Here is a 19,454-nt window from a genome sequence, read left to right as displayed (position 1 = left end):
TTTCCACATTATTTATGATCATTTTTCTCTTTAAAAATTATTTATTTACTTATTTATTTATTTTAAGAGAGACAGAGAGAACGACTGGGGGAGTGGCAGAGAGAGAGACAGAAGGAGCGAGAGAATCCCAAGCGGGCTCCGCATCGTCAGCACGGAGCCCGTTGTGGGGCTCAAACCCATGGACCGTGAGATCATGACCTGAGCCAAAACCAAGAGTCAGATGTGTAACTGACTGAGCCATCCAAGGTACGGAACATTTTTCTAATATTATATAATATTATATATAATTTTTCTTGCAACAGGGCTACTTCAGTTGGTTGTTCACAAAGGTATCTGGATAAGGGGCACACGGGGTGCCTGGATGAAGTCCAGCCGCCCTCCTCCCCTCGGGAAATACTCCAGCAGGGGTCTGCATCCCTCTGGAGGAAGGGCTGTCTTTCTTCACTCAAAGGCCCCATCTATGCTATGGCAGCCCTGTCCTACAAAATTCTTTTTCTTCTGCTACGGGACCATGAAGGCTAGTGTGCAAGAGTGCAGGGCAACCAAACCCATTTTGGCTACACATGCATTGTCGCGGAAGCCACCAGTTCAGAAGGCACAAGGGAAAAGGTACACGAGGCCACCATTTCTGAACATGAAGGTGAGACCTTGCATTATGGTTCTTCCCTTCTTTACCCCCAACAAGGGACTCTGTTTTGTGTTCCCTATTACTTTTCCAAAGGAATCCTCTAGGATGTCCTTTCTCTCCATGCTTTCAAGCCCCAAAAGGTGACACTTAAGCACCTTCTCTGTTTGAGCCTGTTACTCCAGGGTGGAAATCTCCATTGGTTTGGGGATGGAATCAAGAGCTGGAGTGAGGACTGGGAAGGCAGGGCGAGAGAGGCATAATCAGCAGCCAAAGATCTGCATTTAAAAGCAAGAGGGGGGCACCTGGGTGGCTCAGTTGGTTAAGCTCTGACTTCGGCTCAGGTCATGATCTCGCAGTCTGTGAGTTCGAGCCCCACGTCGGGCTTTGTGCTGACAGCTCGGAGCCTGACGCCTGCTTGGGATTCTGCGTCTCCCTCTCTCTGTTCATTCCCTGCTTGCACACGTTCTCTCTCTCTCTCAAAAATAAATAAAGATTAAAAGCAAGAAGGAAACAGACTTAGTGGGCTCTCCCCACACCAGTCTACAGTCACCGCAACCATTCATTCCCTCTTTGATCCATTTTTTGTCTTTAGCCTGAATTGCATGCCTGGCAAAGGCGTTGCACCCAAATGCCGGGGACAGTGAGATGATGGACCTAGTTCCTCCCTCTCAGGAGCTCACAGATGACAACAGCACAAGGCTAAATCGAGGTGAACACAAGGCAGGAAGGGAGAGAGTGCTCTACTAGACTGGTGGGAGGTGGCAGTCAAGAAAGACTTCTTGGAAGAGGTAACATTTTGGTTGAGCTGCACAGGAGGTTACTGAATGATGAAGGAAGGAACAGGCATTCCCGGGGAAAGCCAGAGGGCAGAAGCATCATTGTGTGCTGACAAGCTGTGGCAGGCCATTCCACAGAGTGAGGAGACGTGATGCAGACAGGCAGGGGGGCAAGAGCGAGAGCCAGGGCACAAGTGGTATGCTTGGGGCATACAAAGACATGTGTCTGAAATCTTTGGTTCTACATTTCCTAACAGCCAGAGCCCCCATGCCCACACCTCACAAATGGTCACAGGAATCTGAGAAATGTGTATACTTTGATCTCTGATCATTTCATAAGCTTCCAAGACAGTTTTATCATCCCTACTTCCAGATAAGGAATCCAACATCAGTCAGTCTATTAAGTGAAATATGCAGGACTCCCCAGACAGGCCCGGCTTCAAGAAGGGTATCCTCATGAGAATACTTCCGAGTTAATTACGGCATTTGGATTCCACACTCCACAGAAACACGCCGATATCATCGTACCTTTTCTCTTCTTTGTTCTCAGGGACTATGAATTATTTTCCCGTCCCACCCTCCATCCCCAGAGGTTCCAAATGCTTGCAGACTTGTTGTGTCTGGCTAGAACGATGTCGAACTGCTTGGTATTTTAATACATTTTGAATAAGGTACCATTATTTAAATAATTAGGAAATTTTCCTTTAAAATGTCTGATTTCCAGCTTCTCTGAACCACAGAAGACTAGTGGCCCCACAAGGCAGACATGCCCTGAACAGTGTCCTCTGTGTAAGGGTTATGCCCTCCCTAGGTAGCGAGCACCCACACACCTTCCTTTGCATCCAACATTGGAATCAAATAGCAGTTATTTACTACTACACATTTACTGCTATTTTTCTTACTGTAAAATTAAGAAAAAGATGAGCTTGTGCATCTCCTAAAAAAGAGAGTTGAGTATAAAAAAAGAAAGATAGGAGCGCACTTTTTGTGGGGGTTGGAGGGGTTGGATGCGAAGAATATCCAAACAGAGAATGTACGCCCAGAAAAATTACAACTTAAGGCACCATAATAAAACCAGCCATGACGGGTGCACAGAAAAGATGGGCGCTGAAAAACTTAATGGATTGAAGAAACGGTGGCGTGTGCTTTCCAACAAGAAGAAAATAAGCGATCTCCTGTGAAATGTAATTCTCTATTAAAGAAAAAGATCGCCTGGGCATCAAAACCTTTTTACAGACAAATGCTTTTATAAGAGTTTCTTTTGAATGCAGCAGAAATTATGTGTCCAGAGCATAAACAAGCGTTTGCAAACGTTAGTGTAACCAGAAACATTGTAGCTCAGCATGTTCAAAATAGGGTTGAGAACTTTCAGGGTAAGTTCAGTCACTGGTGGTACTTTCTACTGTAGCAAATGAGAACGTGGATGTAAGTAAGAGCAGACCTTTAGCTGTATTTACTTGTGATGCGGGGAGAATTTTGGAGGGGTCAGAGAACTTTTAGACAAGGAGTCCCTGAAAGGCAAAACATCGGGAAATGGCTTCTGTGGTACTGAGAAAGGTCTCAGACCAATGGAGGTAGAACACACTATTCCCAGCTATGAGTGTTACCGCAAGACGAGGCTCCCGCAGAGGGGAGGGCTGATGTTGGATCTCTCAAGCCACAGATTGGAGGTGGCACTATTTTGTAAGGGCACTATACATAAGTTCATTAATTTCAGCACTCATTAGGAATTGCTTTGGGCTACAAAGCTGAAATGGGACAAGTAATTAGTACCACGGATTAGCTAGTCTTCTGGTATCTTTGAGCAAAATCAGGTCAGTGTTGGGTTGATAAATTTGCTGGCTTACTTGTGCTGTGAAACTGAAAGAGATTTAACTGTTCATGTCATCAGAGGGAATAGTCCTAGCTCCACTCAGCAGCAAAGACTGGCCCAAAGTTGAAAGCTTCTTACTGATATTACAACCCATTTACACCTTTTGAATATTTCTCTACAGGGCTATTTGCAAGTTATTTGTACAAAGGTCTCGTTTGTTTCTCTCAGTCCCGACCACGTAAGAGTCTTTGGGAAATTCATTTGTTTAGGAATAATGTGGTCCACTTGCCCATGTTGAAATCAGTTTCCAGAAATGAAAATAATAGCTTGAAATTCATTTTCCACAACTGGGCCATTGAATACTGGCTTACAAACTTTATGAAAAGAAACCACCATTATTCAGCTTACCTTCCTTGGTTAATTTTTGATACAAATGAAGGGCTGTCATTTAAAATTCTCGAGCAATAGTACAAAATGGTACTGAAGACTGAATATGGTAATGTTGAAAACTGGGATTGCACACATATCTTGGAGATCACCTTACTGGTAACCATCGTTTACAAAGATGTGATCCATGTTGGGAGAGCCTATGTTTAGAAGCTTTATTCCAAAATAAATCTGAAAACCAACTACCTACCACTCCCAGTTTAAGTATTTAAGGCTACATTCTATATATCATGGTGAAAAGGTATAGGGTCTGATTGACATTTTGGTTCAGAAGAAGTAGGTGTCACGCTTCCGATTTCAAATCAAAGCAGTAATGAATTACGAAAAAAAAATAGCAATAAATGTTTTTCTTTTTCAGTTAGTTAAAACATCTTAATATAAATAGAATATGGGTATCACATATATATTTACACTCAGTTACAGGCCTACACTATAACTTAGCAAAAACAGAGTTTGGTTCTATTTCGGGGACTTGGTGATTCTTATATTCAGCTTACTTAGTTCAGGTATGCTACCTCTCTGGTCCTTTAGACATTTCCTACCCATTTATCTTATAGTTATTTGCTGACAAACTTCTACATCTTTTACAAGGAAGAAAGCTATCTGAGGGTTAGGATTTTATTCCATTCATCTTATGTCCACAGCCCTAGAACAGAAGTGAGTCAGTCCTTAGAGGATGGTCAATAAGTTTTGGTGAAATTGGATGTAATTGCCTCTTTGCCTGTAATCTACAAAAATACTGGGATAGTTTCCCACCAAACAAACATGTTTGTTTTGACTTATAGAAACATGAGTAATGCTTGTCAACAGCTCTTCTATTCCTTGGGTGATTGATATATTTCTCCCTGACCCCAGGAGCCCAGCTAGCCAGGCCCCCTCCTGAAGAAGGGCAAGGGAAGGCCCTTCTCCCTGGCTGCAGGGCCTCCAGTGAGGAGGGGGTGACCCAGTGCAGGCAGAGTTCACCAGCCACCCCCAATGAAGACCTACCACTTATAAATAGGGTGAATTCCTTTCTGATGGGGAGCTATCAAGCAGCATCCTTCAGACAGGAGAATGCTGCTTGTATGATTTTATTCTTTACTGCTCCTCTCCAGAAAATATAAGGTGGTTTATTAGTTAATGTCATTCTCAGAAACCCTCTGTGACAAGTTTCTTAATCATTTTTCTGCTTCTAATGAGAACATGCCTTCTCGAGACCTAGAATGGTGTATGATTACTTCACTGTGAAATCTTAAATTAGTGGGATGTTACTTAGAAGATAATTTTACTAAACTGACACTTGTTATTTCTAACCTTTTACAAGCAGAGTATAAAGAGAACTTTGAACTGTTATTATGTCTTCTGATGAAACTCCTTGATACATCAAGGAACATATGCTTTGAAAATCTGTTTGTATCCGGAGCATACAGCTATGATGGCATAGAAAAATTACTGAACTGTAAAAAAAAGAAAAGAAAACTTCCTTTGCAAATGTATCCACGCACACACATAACCACACACACACCCTATCTTGGTTACTTGGTTGCTTTGCTGGTGGTTTACAGGGTAATTGCTTCTTGTTATTCATTCAGGAAACATGTTTATCATTTAAATAACCTCCTTGCTTGAGTAGGAAGAGATATTTCGACATTTAGAATGTAATAATGTTTTCAAGTAGGCTACCTCCCTTTAAAATATACATCATCCTAGTGCCCTCATTGCAAGCAAGATATTAACATTGGTACAGTTAAATTGTAGACCCTTTCTGAAGTTCAGTGTCTACTTCTGTTCCAGCGTCCTACACAGGATCCAGCATTGCATTTAGGCATCACGTCTCCTTGGTCTCCTCTGATCTGTGACAGCTCTTGAGTCTTCCCTTGTCTTTCATGACTTTGATGTTTCTCAAGAGTCCCAATCAAGTACTTGTAGAATGTCCCTCAATTTGCGTTTGAGTCACTTTAAGGTTATAGATTTGGTGACCTCCTTTTCTATATTGCAGTTTGACCTGCTTATGGCCTGGATTTTTTTTTTTTTTATAACTATCAGGAAAGGAATCTATAAATGCAATTGTAATATTTATTATGTCACAGGTAATTTTTCTGTTCTCTCTCATTCAGCTAGTATTTATTGAGTATACCATGTGCGAGGCATTATACCTAAATGATCAGTATGCAACAGTGAACAAAACTAAAAATTACTTCTGGAGTAGATTTATGAGGAAAGACAAAATAATAAGAAAAAATAAATATGCAGTACTTATTTATGAATGTTAATTTTATAAGGCAATAAAACATAAAATACATAGTGTTTACTGACGACCGTTAAAGAGAGTCATTTTTATAAGGCAGGGATGCGGTATATGAAATTTCAGGGGGTGAGCCTTGAGATTTTAGATAGGGTAGTCTGATAAAGTTCGCAAAGAAAGTGATTTTGGAGAAAAGATGCAAAGAAAGTGGATGAGCTCACCGTGCAGCCATCTGAAGGCAGCGTTCCGGTCTCAGGGTGAATAATGGGGAAGGGGGCTCACTTGCCTTTTCGAGGTCAGTGAGGAGGCCAGTATGGTCAGAGAAGAAAAAGTAAGGTCCGAGATGTCAGAGAGAACAGATCACGTGGGGTCATGTCAGTCTTAGGAAGGACCCTGGACAGGCCAATACCAACAGAGAAGTGACACAGTCTGACCCTTCTCAAAGTGGAGCATCTGTGGTAGAGAGATCACACCTCTGAGGCTAAGTCTGAAACACAAGCACAGCTGGAAGGCTGTTGTGAAAATCCAGGTGAGACAGGACAATGGTGGTGGGTCTGAGGTAGTAGTAGCAAGGATGGGAGATGTACTTGAATTTTGGATAGACTTTGAAGGACAGCCAATAGGGTTGGCTGATCAAAAGGATGTAGGGTATGAGAGAAGGTGAGACTTTATTTTTTAAAAAAAAATTTTTAATGTTGATTTATTTGGGAGAAAGAGAGAAAGAGAGAGACAGAGTGTGAGCTGGGGAAGGGGCAGAGAAAGGCAGACACAGAAGCCAAAGCAGGCTCCAGGCTCTGAGCTGTGAGCACAGAGCCTGACTCGGGGCTCAAACTCATCAACTGTGGGATCATGACCTGAGCTGAAGTCAGGTGCTTAACTGACTGAGCCACCCAGGTGCCCCAGAGAGAAGACGAGACTTTAAAGACAACACCAAGGTCAGAGGAAGGGGAGAATGGAGAACCAATTCAACACATTTCATTATGGATTTAACAATTCTTGTTTTGCAAGTAGAGCACATACCAACTCTAGGTAGTCAAGGCTGACCAAATGGTCAAAGGGTGTTTAATCTGGAGGTGTGTGGAGTTATTAATCTGTTATATCGCTGAAAAGTTTACAGTTAGAAGTTCAAAACCCAGATCTCACTGAACTTAGACAACTCACTGGGCAAAATTAATGTGTTTACTATCTCATTTGAATAGAATGATTCCCAGAGAAATGTGGAGCTGGAGGGAGGAGCATCCCCCCCTAACCTGCACTGGAAAGCAAGAAATCATGTGAGCCCAGGACCAGTGCTGACTTGGAGGAGGGGGCACTCAGCTGTTGGCCACCGCCTGAGATCAGGTCCGGGGAACGACCCTGCAGGCCCTTTCCTGTCTGAGCTTCAGGCTGAGTCTCTGGAGAACGGAACCCTCTCCCATGTCCTTGTGCCCAAATCCTGCTTATTCTTCAGCCTCAGAATTCAGTGCTGCAAGACGCAGTTCCCTAACACTTCCTCCGGTGAGTCAGAATGAGTATTTTAGATCTTGTTCCATTAATTCTGTGTTCCTGAGAATGTCCCAACCTCTTGATTTCTCGTTTCCTTGCACAAAATTGGGGACCTCAGGCTTCCTTCGTCTCTAATTTCATGATTCTGTGGCTGGACTTTGAGGGGAGTCACCCCATTCACTCTCCCCCTACCACTCTGAACAAACCGCTCTTACTGTACTGACCACATTGTTTTGCAGTTACATACTTTATTTTCTCATGCGAATTCCCCATCAACTGTCCTGAGGGCAAGGACTGAGTTTAATTTAAGATTTTTAACCCTAGCCATTGAAGTGGAGGCTGCACACAGTAGGTACTTAATAATCATCTGTTGAGTCAGTAAGTAAACATTTTGGAAGCATGTGCATTCCAGCCCTAGTGAGAAAGGGTCTCCAACCCAAGACTGCGTGCAGCATGTTGGTCGTTTCCCCCATTCGCTACTGTGGATGAGGGGTCGTGGTCTTCGGCTCTGGCTACATACACATCTGTATAACTTGGGGAGCTTTAAAGGGTGACTTTTTTATGGTCCCTCACCAGACCAGTTAAATCAGAATCTCTGGGAACAGGACCTTGGCATCAGAATTTTTAAAAGATCCTCTGGTGAGTCCAGTTGCAGCCAGGGTTGAGGACCACAGTTCTATACGCTTCTCATACTGAGATATGGGTATCTCCTCCTTTTCTTTATACCTGTGTGGCCCCTACAGATAAACTAGACACGGATCTATGTCTGGGGGCCTGGGACACAGCTGAAGGTTCTATCTTTTTCAAATGGTGCAGACAAAACGTTCTTCCCTGTTCTGGTTTGCATCTGTTGATGTTTTCCACAGAGCCTGGCCCTTATTTTTGGATCCAAGCTGCAGCCTGGTTTTTCATTTTTGGCTTCTAGTGTATTGCTAATGAGCATCTGGCCTGAGTTAACAAATACGATAACAACGTAGCCTTTTCTTTTTTGCTTTGATTACTTCTTCTTGCAATAACCAGTAATACCACTCCAGCTCTGGGGAAGGGGGAGGTTGAGGGGGCTGCTTTCACACCTGCACTTCAATAAAAGAACTTGAAATAGCAATGAAACTAGGTAAGGAAGGGGTAAAGACCATGTGGAATAAAAGTGGGCTTTCAGACAGGTTCCATATCGTAAATGGGGAGTAGTATTCCCATCTACAGGCAACTCTGGAAGATCTGAAGAGTTGCACCTATTTTATAGATGAGGAGGTGAAATGATAGAGAAGTGTCTTTCCACGGTTGGTTAGTGGTGGGGCCTCCAAGGCCATGGTCTCTCCCAGCCCCGGGCTGCTTTCTGGTAATGATGCCTCCCCTACAACCCCACCACTCTGCTCCAGATAAGTGGTATGCATAGTGGCTGCTGGAAATGCTTGTAACAACACCTTCTTTCATGAAACTTCCTATGTTTTCCCTCTGCCAAATGCCTCCTCCACTGAACCTTCCTTCTGATGAGCTTTAAACCAGTTTCTGCCCCCAGATTGCCTCATCTGTGGTGTAAGAATGGCATACACTTGCCCCCAATCTTCTGAGCCACCTCCATGCTCGCAGATTCTCTCAACTCAACCTCAGGACACGTTTAGCTTGACTTCCCATAAGACCTCATGCACAGAACCATCCTGGGCTTTAAGCTCTCAAACCCTTAAGAACCCCAGAGCCAAGGCTAAGGGCTGAGCAATAATGACATGTGCCTGTCATTGAAGGAATTCTGGGGCATGGGATACCAGTGGGCAAGGCAGTGGAAAAGGGGAGTCAGTCTTAGATTATGCAAGGTTGGGGTGGGGGTGTCTGGCCTCCCAGAAAACCTGTGGGGAGTTGGACCCTGGACCTTGTCTAATGCCTGCGCATAGGCTTGATGTTTTGAGGGTTAAATGGCCGGGACTGACGTAAGCTGCTTCATGATCCTTATTGAGAACGTACAGATATTTGATATTTTCCTTCTTTCTTTGATTTAAAGTCTTATGTACTTCATTGTGCAGGGATACCGCCAGCTCCATTTTGTTTTAAGATTTGTTTCAGGGCAAATCTGCCTGCAACCATTTTGTTTTGTTTTCCCATGAATCTGCTCAGTAAGTTTAAAGACAAGGAAGTAGTGATGGAAGTATTGGATGGCGGGGGAGGGGGGGCGGGTATGGAGATTAGAAGAGACAGTTTTGCATTATAAAGCAGAATTGTGGGGTTGACACTACTCAGCTGGGGCTCTTGTGAATGACATTTCACTGCTCTCAGTCTTCCACCCGAAAATAATCCCTCCCCCACATTTAGGGGTTAGAATTAGTAATACATGGTAATTTAAATCCATGGCTTAAGCCCCTTTAATTTCCTTATGGAGCTAGGACTCCTGCACCTTGAGCCTATTATGAAAAGTTAAAATGAAGGCAAAAAGATTCTCAGATGATTTTTTTTCTCCGTGTGTTTTAATTTTGTGCCCACACTACGGAAATGAATATTAAAACTTTTATAACCAGAAGCATTTTTTAAAAATCATTATTACTTCCCTGGGAAATCCATTCATAAACAAGGGTTTCACCAAATTATAGCTCTTCCTACTTCCTGAACATGAAAAAGAGGCTGTGTTCATATTTTGTTAGTATTTTGTATTAAGTTTCTCGGTTAAAATTCTTCATATTTTCATGTACTGATAATTACATGCTGAAAATTATTTCTTACAGTGAAGTTTCCAGGGTGCTTATAACCACCAAGCATCATTCAGATGCTTTATTCATTTTGGTTCTTTGGAAGAACTCCTATAAGAAATGTACAGAATAGTGAATGTAGGTGAAATAACACAGTATTAGAATAAAATCAGATAACTACTATGGGACACCAGGGTTAAATGGCAATTGCTGGTTTTTGTTTTTTAACAAATTAAAATATTCCCAATATCTTCTTTAAAAATGGGATCTGCTATTAAGATTCAAAGTCCTTTTTTTAAATTTTTTTTTTTCTGTGAATTCACAGGGCCTGGAACATAGTATACATTCAAATATATATGTGGGTATATATATATACATATATATATATATATATATATGTGTGTGTGTGTGTGTGTATGTGTATATATATGTACTTATATATGTATATATATATACATATATATGCTTATATATGTATATTTATATATTTTTTAAATTTTTTATTTTTATTTATTTATTTATTTATTTATTTATTTATATTTACTTTTGAGAGAGACAGAGAGAGTGTGAGTTGGGGAGGAGCAGACAGAGGGGGAGAGAAAGAATCTCCAGCAGGCTCTACACTGTCTGCGTGAAGCCCCAAATGGGGCTCGAACTCACAAAACCATGAGATCATGACCTGAGCGGAAACCAAGAATTGGACGCCTAACCGACTGAGCCACCAAGATGCTCCCATTCAAATATATTTTTAATTTATTTTTTATCTTTTGCCTTTCCACAGAAGTTACTATAAATGAGAACTGTCTAGAAAACACCATTGTTAAGAAGTCTGAAAGTTGTAACCTCCTTTATGCTTTCTTTTATCTCTGAAAAATTTATGTCTAATCTTTTTATATTTGTGCAGGGATATAGTTTTTTTTGAAGTTTCAGTGAGTTCTCGTCTCTCCAAACAGTAAAAGTTTTGAATAACTCTGGTGTGTCTATACATAAAAACTATGGGGTATGTTCATAGGACTATCAGGATATTCATAGGACTATCAGGATATGCTAGGAGATAAATGTTAATTCCATGGCAAGGTAAAGAAACTTTTAGTGAAAAGAAGATAAGGGTAATACGTTGTAATAAGGAATGAAAAATATTTTGTGATAGTCTTCAAATTTTTCCTGTTGGACTCTGAGCTTAATGATTTTATAGTATTAAATGAGTTTATAGTATTAAGTATTACTAATGAAAGTAGGAATACAAAATGATTCACACATTTTTCGACTAAGAAGTTTTTGAAATACAGAGAAATTAAAACTGAGGAAATATGTAAGGAATAATTTAGCAAAAACCTAAAGATTAAAAAGTCCCCCACCTTGTTACACTCAAATTAACTCAGTTCTCATTTCCCTGTAGATTTATGATTTTAGATATAAAAATTAGCTTATTTTATCTATCTCTGATTGCTACCAACTGTTAATGATTTCAGCTTTGTTCTTTTTTTTCAATCTGTAACATCCTTTTCCTAATGGGAAACTCATAGCTGTATTGAGTGGATGGGGTATTTTTGCATCTTCCATAGAACTATACACGAGTGTTTTTTAATGCATTACTTTTAACTAAGTGACACAGGCCTTCCCTTTTCAGAAATTATGTATGGAAATTTATCATGTTAAAGAAGAAAAGGAAGCAATAATAAATCAAAAGCATGTTGATATATTTGTAATCTTTAGGAGATCCCATTCAATCCAAACTCTATTAGAGTCATTCTCCTTTGAAATGGTATATTATGCTATACTGAAAAAGTAATAAGGATATGAGAGAAGCCCAGAACAGCTCCTGGAAGCCTGATTTGGACACTGATGTTCCCAGCTAGGCTTTGGCATTGAGGTGATGGCACTATAACCACATAGTCCCAATTTTACAGGAATGGAAGGAAACTCCCTAAGGTACTGTATGAAAATATATCTATAGGGGTGCCTGCGTGGTTTAGTTGGTTAAGCGTCCGACTCTGGCTCAGGTCATGATCTCACAGTTCACGATTTCAAGACCCACATCAGGCTCTGTGCTGATAGCTCAGAGCCTGGAGCCTGCTTCCGATTCTGTCTCCCTCTCTCTCTACCCCTCCCCTGCTCGCTCTCTCTCTCTCTCTCGAAAATAAACATTTAAAAAAATATATCTATAAATTTAGGTAACCACAGACATCAAAGAATATAAAAGTGATATTTCTGTGTCAATAATATTTTGGATTATTCTCAAAAACAGAAGACAGGCCTTCTTGAGACATTTTCAAAACTACTAACATCTTAGCATAATCTTATCTCCCCAGAGACTATATAAAACCTGGTACATAGGAGGGACTTAGTGTTTTATGAATGAATGAATTCAAGAACAGCAGATAAGAAATGATCAGCATAGAAGTAATGTTCAATACATTTTTTATTGCCTGCTGATCTTCTTTTCATTAATTCATTGCTTGGAAACAAATTAGTCTATATGACTCCATCTATGGCCCTTATGAGTTAGTAATCTGTGTATCCACCAACTAGTACATTAGCATGTACAGTGAAAGAACATTCCATGCAAACTAGTGCAGCCACTCTGGAAAACAGTATGGAGGTTCCTCAAAAAATTAAAAATAGAAATACCCTATGACCCAGCAATTGCCCTACTAGGTATTTATCCAAGGGATATAGGTGTGCTGTTTTGAAGGGGCACATGCACCCCAATGTTTATAGCAGTGCTATCAACAATAGACAAAGTATGGAAAAAGCCCAAATGTCCATTGACAGATAAATGGATAAAGAAGACATGGTGTGTGTGTGTGTGTATATATATATATATATATATATATATATACACACACACACACAATGGAGTATTACTCGGCAATCAGAAAGAATGAAATCTAGAACAAATACTGTTAAAATGTCGATACTACCCAAAGCAATCTACACATTCAATGCAATCCCTATCAAGTAACACCAGCATTCTTCACAGAGCTAGAACAAATAATCCTAAAATTTGTGTGGAACCAGAAAAGACCCCAAATAGCCAAACCAATATTAAAAAAGAAAACCAAAGCAGGAGGCATCACAATCCCAGACTTCAAGCTATACTACAAAGCTGCAATCATCAAGACAGTATGGTACTGGCATAAGAACAGACACTCAGATCAATGGAACAGAACAGAGAACCCAGAAATGGACCCACAAACGTATGGCCAACTAATCTTTGACAAAGCAGGAAAGAATAGCCAATGGAATAAAGACAGTCTCTTCAGCAAGTGGTGCTGGGAAAACTAGACAGTGACATGCAGAAGTATGAACCTGGACCACTTTCTTACACCATACACAAAAATAAACTCAAAATGGATGAAAGACCTAAATGGAAGGCAGGAAGTCATCAAAATCCTCGAGGAGAAAGCAGGCAAAAACCTCTTTGATCTTGGCTGCGGCAACTTCTTACTCAACACGCCTCTGGAGGCAAGGGAAACAAAAGCAAAAATGAACTACTGGGACCTCATCAAAATAAAAAGCTTCTGCACAGCGAAGGAAACAATCAGCAAAACTAAAAGGTAAGCAACAGAATGGGAGAAGATATTTGCAAAAGACGTATCAGATAAAGGGTTAGTATTCAAAATCTATAAAGAACTTATCAAACTCCATCCCCAAAAAACAAATAAGCCAGTGAAGAAACGGGCAAAAGACATGAATAGACATTCTCCAAGGAAGACATCCAGATGGCCAACTGACACATGAAAAAATGCTCAACATCACTCATCATCAGGGAAATACAAATCAAAACCACAATGAGATACCACCTTACACCTGTCAGAATGGTTAACATTAACAACTCAGGCAACAACAGATGTTGGCGAGGATGTGGAGAAAGAGGATCTCTTTTGCATTGTTGGTGGCAATGTAAGCTGGTGCAGCCACTCTGGAAAACAGTATGGAGGTTCCTCAAAAAACCAAAAATAGAACTACCCTACGACCCAGCAATTGCACTAGTAGGCATTTATCCACGGGATACAGGTGTGCTGTTTCGAAGGGACACATGCACCCCCGTGTTTATAGCAGCACTATCAACAATAGCCAAAGTATGGAAAGAGCCCAAATGTCCATCAATGGCTGAATAAAGAAAATGTGGTAAATACACACACACACACACACACACACACACACACACAATGGAGTATTACTTGACAATCAAAAAGAATGAAATCTTGCCATGTGCAACTATGTGGATGGAACTGGAGGGTATTATGATAAGTTATGTTAGTCAGAGAAAGACAAAAATCATAAGATTTCACTCATATGAGAACTTTAAGAGACAAAACAGATGAACATAAGGGAAGGGAAACAAAAATAATATAAAAACAGGGAGGGGGGCAAAACAGAAGAGACTCATAATTATGGAGAACAAACAGAGGGTTACTGGAGGGGTTGTGGGAGGGGGGATGAGCTAAATGGTAAGGGGCATTAAGGAATCTACTCCTGAAATCATTGTTGCACTATATGCTAACTAATTTGGATGTAAATTTTAAAAAATAAAAAATAAAATTAAAAAAGTAAAAAACAAAAATAAAATAAAATAAATGAAGTAGGAAAAAAAAGAATGAAATCTCATCATTCACAACTACATGGATGGAACTGGAGGGTATTATGCTAAGCAAAATTAGTCAGAGAAAGACAAATATATGACTTCACTCATATGAGGAATTTAAGATACAAAACAGATGAACATAAGGGAAGGGAAGCAAAAATGATACAAAAACACAGAGGGGGACAAAACATAAAAAACTGTTAAATACAGAGAATAAACAGAGGGTTTCTGGAGGGGTTGTAGGAGGAGGGATGGTCTAAATAAATAAGGGGCATTATGGAATCTACTGAAATCATTGCTAACTAACTTGGATATAAATTAAACTATATAAAATGAAAGAAAAGAAAGGAAGGAAGGAAGGAAGGAAGAAAGGAAGGAAGGAAGGAAGAAAAGAAAGAAAGAAAGAAAGAAAGAAAGAAAGAAAGAAAGAAAGAAAGAAAGAAAGAAAGAAAGAAAGAAAGAAAGAAAGAAAGAAAGAAAGAAACATTCCAGAAAGGGTCTTGGAGTTTGCCATGGATCTGGGACTCATCATAGAATAACACCTGTATTTGCCCTCTTAAAGCACTGATAGCCTCTTGTTACTCCTTCTGCTACGCTAGCACCAGGGGCCCTGGTTTCAGGAAACAAGGGAGAGTCTTCCCAGAAGAAACTCCTGAGGTAGCAAAAATATCCACCTGGTGACTCTCCATCTTTGAGCATTTTGTGATTAGTCAAGACCCTTAGGGGCTACTCCCTATGAGGGACTAGAGCTGTCTATTAACTAGGAAAGAATACATAATCATGGTGAAGAATGTGCTACCAGAAGATCTGGTACATACAGCGCCTCATGGGTCCTGAAGGTCGGCAGAGAGCTCTGCCCACTCTCCACAAAGAGTGGGAGTCTGTCTGTCTTATTCATCATTGTCCCTCCTCCCCCCAGAACAGAGCTCACTTTTGCAGGTTAACTCTCTCTCAAGTCCTGAAATTATTTCTTACTTTGCAACAATCCTAAAATGTGTCCATGGATAAATAGGTTGACTTTGAAGACTTTGATCATCTCTAAAACGAAGGATGACACCCACTCCAGGATTGCTGTGAGAACTCTGTGAGACGATGATAAAGCCAGCCAACGCTTTTTCGGGAACTCGCGTTGTGCCAGCCATTGTGCTACACACTTTATAGATGTCACGTCACTTGAAACTCAGGACCACTCTGGGCTCTTGAGTGTATTTGTTGGGAGTGGCTCAGCCAGGTTGTAAGCCCAGGCACTCTGGCTCCAAATGATTTCAACAGCATATATCAAGTGTTTAGTACAGTACTACACATACAAAGGATGCTCACTAAATGTTACTTCCCTTCTTATCTTCCAAAGAGGTACTATTTAAAGCACCAAAAGTTCCATAAGAAGATAAATGACTTTTCCAGAGACCACAGCGAAAGGCAAAGTCAACATTGGAATGTACCAACTCTAACAGTATACCCACCTTAACAAAGCTTAGGAAAACTTATTATTTATTTTGGATTATTCTGAAGCGACCCATGGAGAGTGGTGGATAGACTAAAACATTCAAAAATGCCACAGAATTTTTGAATTTTAATTGGAGGCCAAAGCTAAATGAAAAACAAACTCCACACTTGGCATTTGCTTCTTTCAACTGGACACCAAAATTGCCTCCTCTAGGGCTGTGCCTCTTGCACACTGCCTGGGAAGTGAAATTTCTCAGGTGCTCAAAGCTTCCATCTTAATTTTTTTTAAAAAAAGTTTATTCATTTGGGGCACCTGGGTGGCTCAGTCGGTTAAGTGTCCGACTTCGGCTCAGGTCATGATCTCACAGTTTGTGAGTTTGAGCCCCGCGTCAGGCTCTGTGCTGACAGCTCGGAGCATGGAGCCTGCATCACATTCTGTGTCTCCCCGTCTCTCGGCTCCTCTCCTGCTCATGCTCTGTCTCTCTCTGTCTCTCAATAATAAATAAATTTTTTTAAAAAATGTTTTAATAAAATAAAAAGTTTATTAATTTTTGAGAGACAGAGAGACTGGACATGAGCGGGGGAGGGGCAGAGAGAGAGGGTGACACAGAGTCTGAAGCAGGCTCCAGGCTCCGAGCTGTCAGCACAGAGCCTGACGTGGGGCTTGAACCCACAAACTGTAAGATCATGACCTAAGCTGAAGTTGGCCACTTAACTGACTGAGCCACCCAGGTGCCCTTCAAAGCTTCCCTCTTAAACCCAGCCATGTGATGAACAAGTAACTCAGCCAGTGAGCCAGGGTTGCCCCCTCAACTCTTCAGAAGCAGAGTTTGGAGCTCCTTGTCCAGGTCAGTGATTCTCAACTCTGGCCCAATTAATAGAACCACTTGGAAGCTCATGCCCTGCTATACCCCAGAGAGTTTGATTTACTTGGTCTGAGGAAGAGCCCAGGCACAGGTATTTTTCAAAATCTCCCATGTGACTGTGATGGCAGCTGCAGTAAAAAACTGGTCCAGGCAGCAGTTGGGACATCACTGGAATAGACTCAATCCTTCTACAACATCCCAGTATGACATTAAGTGCAGGGCCCAGAGAGTGAAGAACAATTCAGCAAAGAAGGTTGAAAGTGGCCTTCACCCCAAACTCAAGGCTGTAATGTCTTGCAGAGTTTTTAGCCCTGACCAAATAAAGGGTTACAGACTATTCTTTCAAGGTTCTCTCTTTGGTGCTTTGCCCTTCATTTTATTAGTACTATTAACCTTGTGCAAAAATCCCAGTGGCAGTAAATGACTGTAGCGAAAATAGCTTAGTAGGAAGAAAAAACGGGTGAAATAAAAAAGAGTGTCAGCAGTCTCATTTTCTGGGACAAGATAACAAGGACCACCAATCCTGACAGAGGAGGGTGCAAGTGTGACACATCAGTCTGATGGGGTCAAGGTGGAATTTCTCCCACTGGTGCGGTATAGAATGATTAATTCAATATGGAGATCTAAAAGCTTAACAGAAGCCTAGGCAGAGACGGGCTACTAGATCATTATCCCATTCCTGCATATTTTATTAAGTCTAGATAACTCTTGATTTTCCTTTAATAGGTTTTCATGTCTATGGAACCCATATTCAAACAGAAATTAAAAATTCATTCCAAAGACAAACATAAGAACATTTTCAATTTTTTGCATCACCATTCCCCACAGAGGTCATTGAGAATCCATGGTCTTCTTCATATGGCTCAGTGGGACCATTGGAGACTGACACAGAAGCCACTGATTGATCTAAGATGTCAAGGCTTCTTAAAGTTATGCTGGTATAGAAACTATATACATTTAGCACACCTTGGATATTGCAAACTCCCAAGTATAAACCTCAATTAAAAAATGTATGCATGACAGGCAGTGACTATTAGATGGAAAGGTAGAAAATGTTGATGGAGTGGAAACAGAAGACCACGAAAGTGCTAAGAGACATGGAACTGAACTGGGGCACAAGAGAACTTGGGTGGAGGTGTGCCTCAATCCTATTCCAAACATATATATAAAAGATCTGGTGATTAGCCTCTGTGTAGCTGCTAGAATTTCTCATTCTTGCTCATCTTGTACAGTTACCTTGCCTCACACACTCTGTCCTTAAACTCTTCACTTTCTTCCAGTCTACTCTGTCTTCAATTCCTTCCTTGACCAGGAAAGTTAGGATGGCTGAACGATGTGATTGAGTATGTAAAAGATTCTCTTACCCTGTTCTCAGCTCCATTGTCTCCCTGTTCTTTTACTGCAGCTGCCTGGCAAAAATCCCCACCCGGATCAATCCGACTGTCTGGCTCTCATCACCCATAACCAAGATGCTGAGCCGTGCTGGAGAAAATCACAGAAGACAGAGACAGATGCATTGTAAATTCTCGGTCTACAGGGCTCTGTTTTTGGATCATTTTCCTCCACTGTTTGGATTTCAAAGATGCTCTACTTTTCTCAACCTCAGGCCCCACTTTTTCTTCTTCCAGCATCAGCAGACCACTCACACTTCCTACTTCACTGAGAACATAAAAACAGACAAACTACTGTCCCCTCTATTTCTTGCTCCTAAGTCCAGCAACCTGCCCATCACAGACACAATGGATGTCCTGCCCATTTCCCAGTGGTCTCCAGCTGCCTGAGGACTCCCTCTGGGATGCAGACACCCCACCTTCTTCACCCTCAGATGGGTGTGTACTTATCGTTGGCTCCTCAGTTAAGGGATCATGAACTAAGATGACAGCCATCCTTTCCCCCTCCCTTCCTGTCACTGTGGAAGAGGCTTCCTTCTATTCAAGACCTGTTTCTCCATGGATCCTCCGGGTCCTATCCCCTTGCTCCTTCTTAGGGAGCTCACTCCACCAATAATCACCGTTCATTACTGTATCTTTTCCTTGCCTGAATTCTACTTTGTTCATTTAATATTAATTTTACACCACCACCTCACCTCCTTTTTGTTCATGTTTGTCTGATTTTTATTTGCCCATTCCTATATTTTCCATTTATTTTTGCCCTTTAATGTAAAGAACATATCTAGAAACCAGCATTTTTTTTTTTTTACCCAATCTCTAAAACTTTGCAATTTGTTATGCTGACACCTATTTTAGGCCATTTTCCTGAGATTTTATTTTATGCTTTTAAAAGCATTTCCTTTTGTGTTTTCTTTACCCATCTTTTGCTAATTTGATCAAGCCTCATTTACTCACAGCTGCCATATGTGTTCTGTGTAGGCTGTCTGTCTAGGTACACAGTATGATGAACTGGGCTCACAGTTAGTGAGCAAGTAACTGATGGTTACATTTAATCTTCTGTAAAAGACAGGATATTTGAGTCCGGTGCAGCCTCTCTCCTTGCTTCTATTTCC

At 41.0% G+C, this 19,454-nt stretch overlaps 1 protein-coding gene and 1 long non-coding RNA gene across 6 annotated transcripts in view; one reads left to right on the top strand and one right to left on the bottom strand.

The window, feature by feature from the left end:
* Positions 1-19,454, bottom strand: part of KCNAB1 (potassium voltage-gated channel subfamily A regulatory beta subunit 1) — a 417,917-nt gene that overhangs the window by 86,669 nt on the left and 311,794 nt on the right. The gene's annotated exons all lie outside the window — the stretch shown is intronic.
* LOC131512067 (uncharacterized) lies at positions 75-18,482 on the top strand. The gene is made up of 3 exons (XR_009261904.1): positions 75-246; positions 7,088-7,385; positions 18,357-18,482. It is a non-coding gene; the product is annotated as an uncharacterized LOC131512067 (long non-coding RNA).

Source organism: Neofelis nebulosa, chromosome 5, assembly GCF_028018385.1.
Source record: "Neofelis nebulosa isolate mNeoNeb1 chromosome 5, mNeoNeb1.pri, whole genome shotgun sequence".
In the NCBI taxonomy this organism is placed as follows: domain Eukaryota; kingdom Metazoa; phylum Chordata; class Mammalia; order Carnivora; family Felidae; genus Neofelis; species Neofelis nebulosa.
This window is presented reverse-complemented; position numbering and strand designations above follow the sequence as displayed.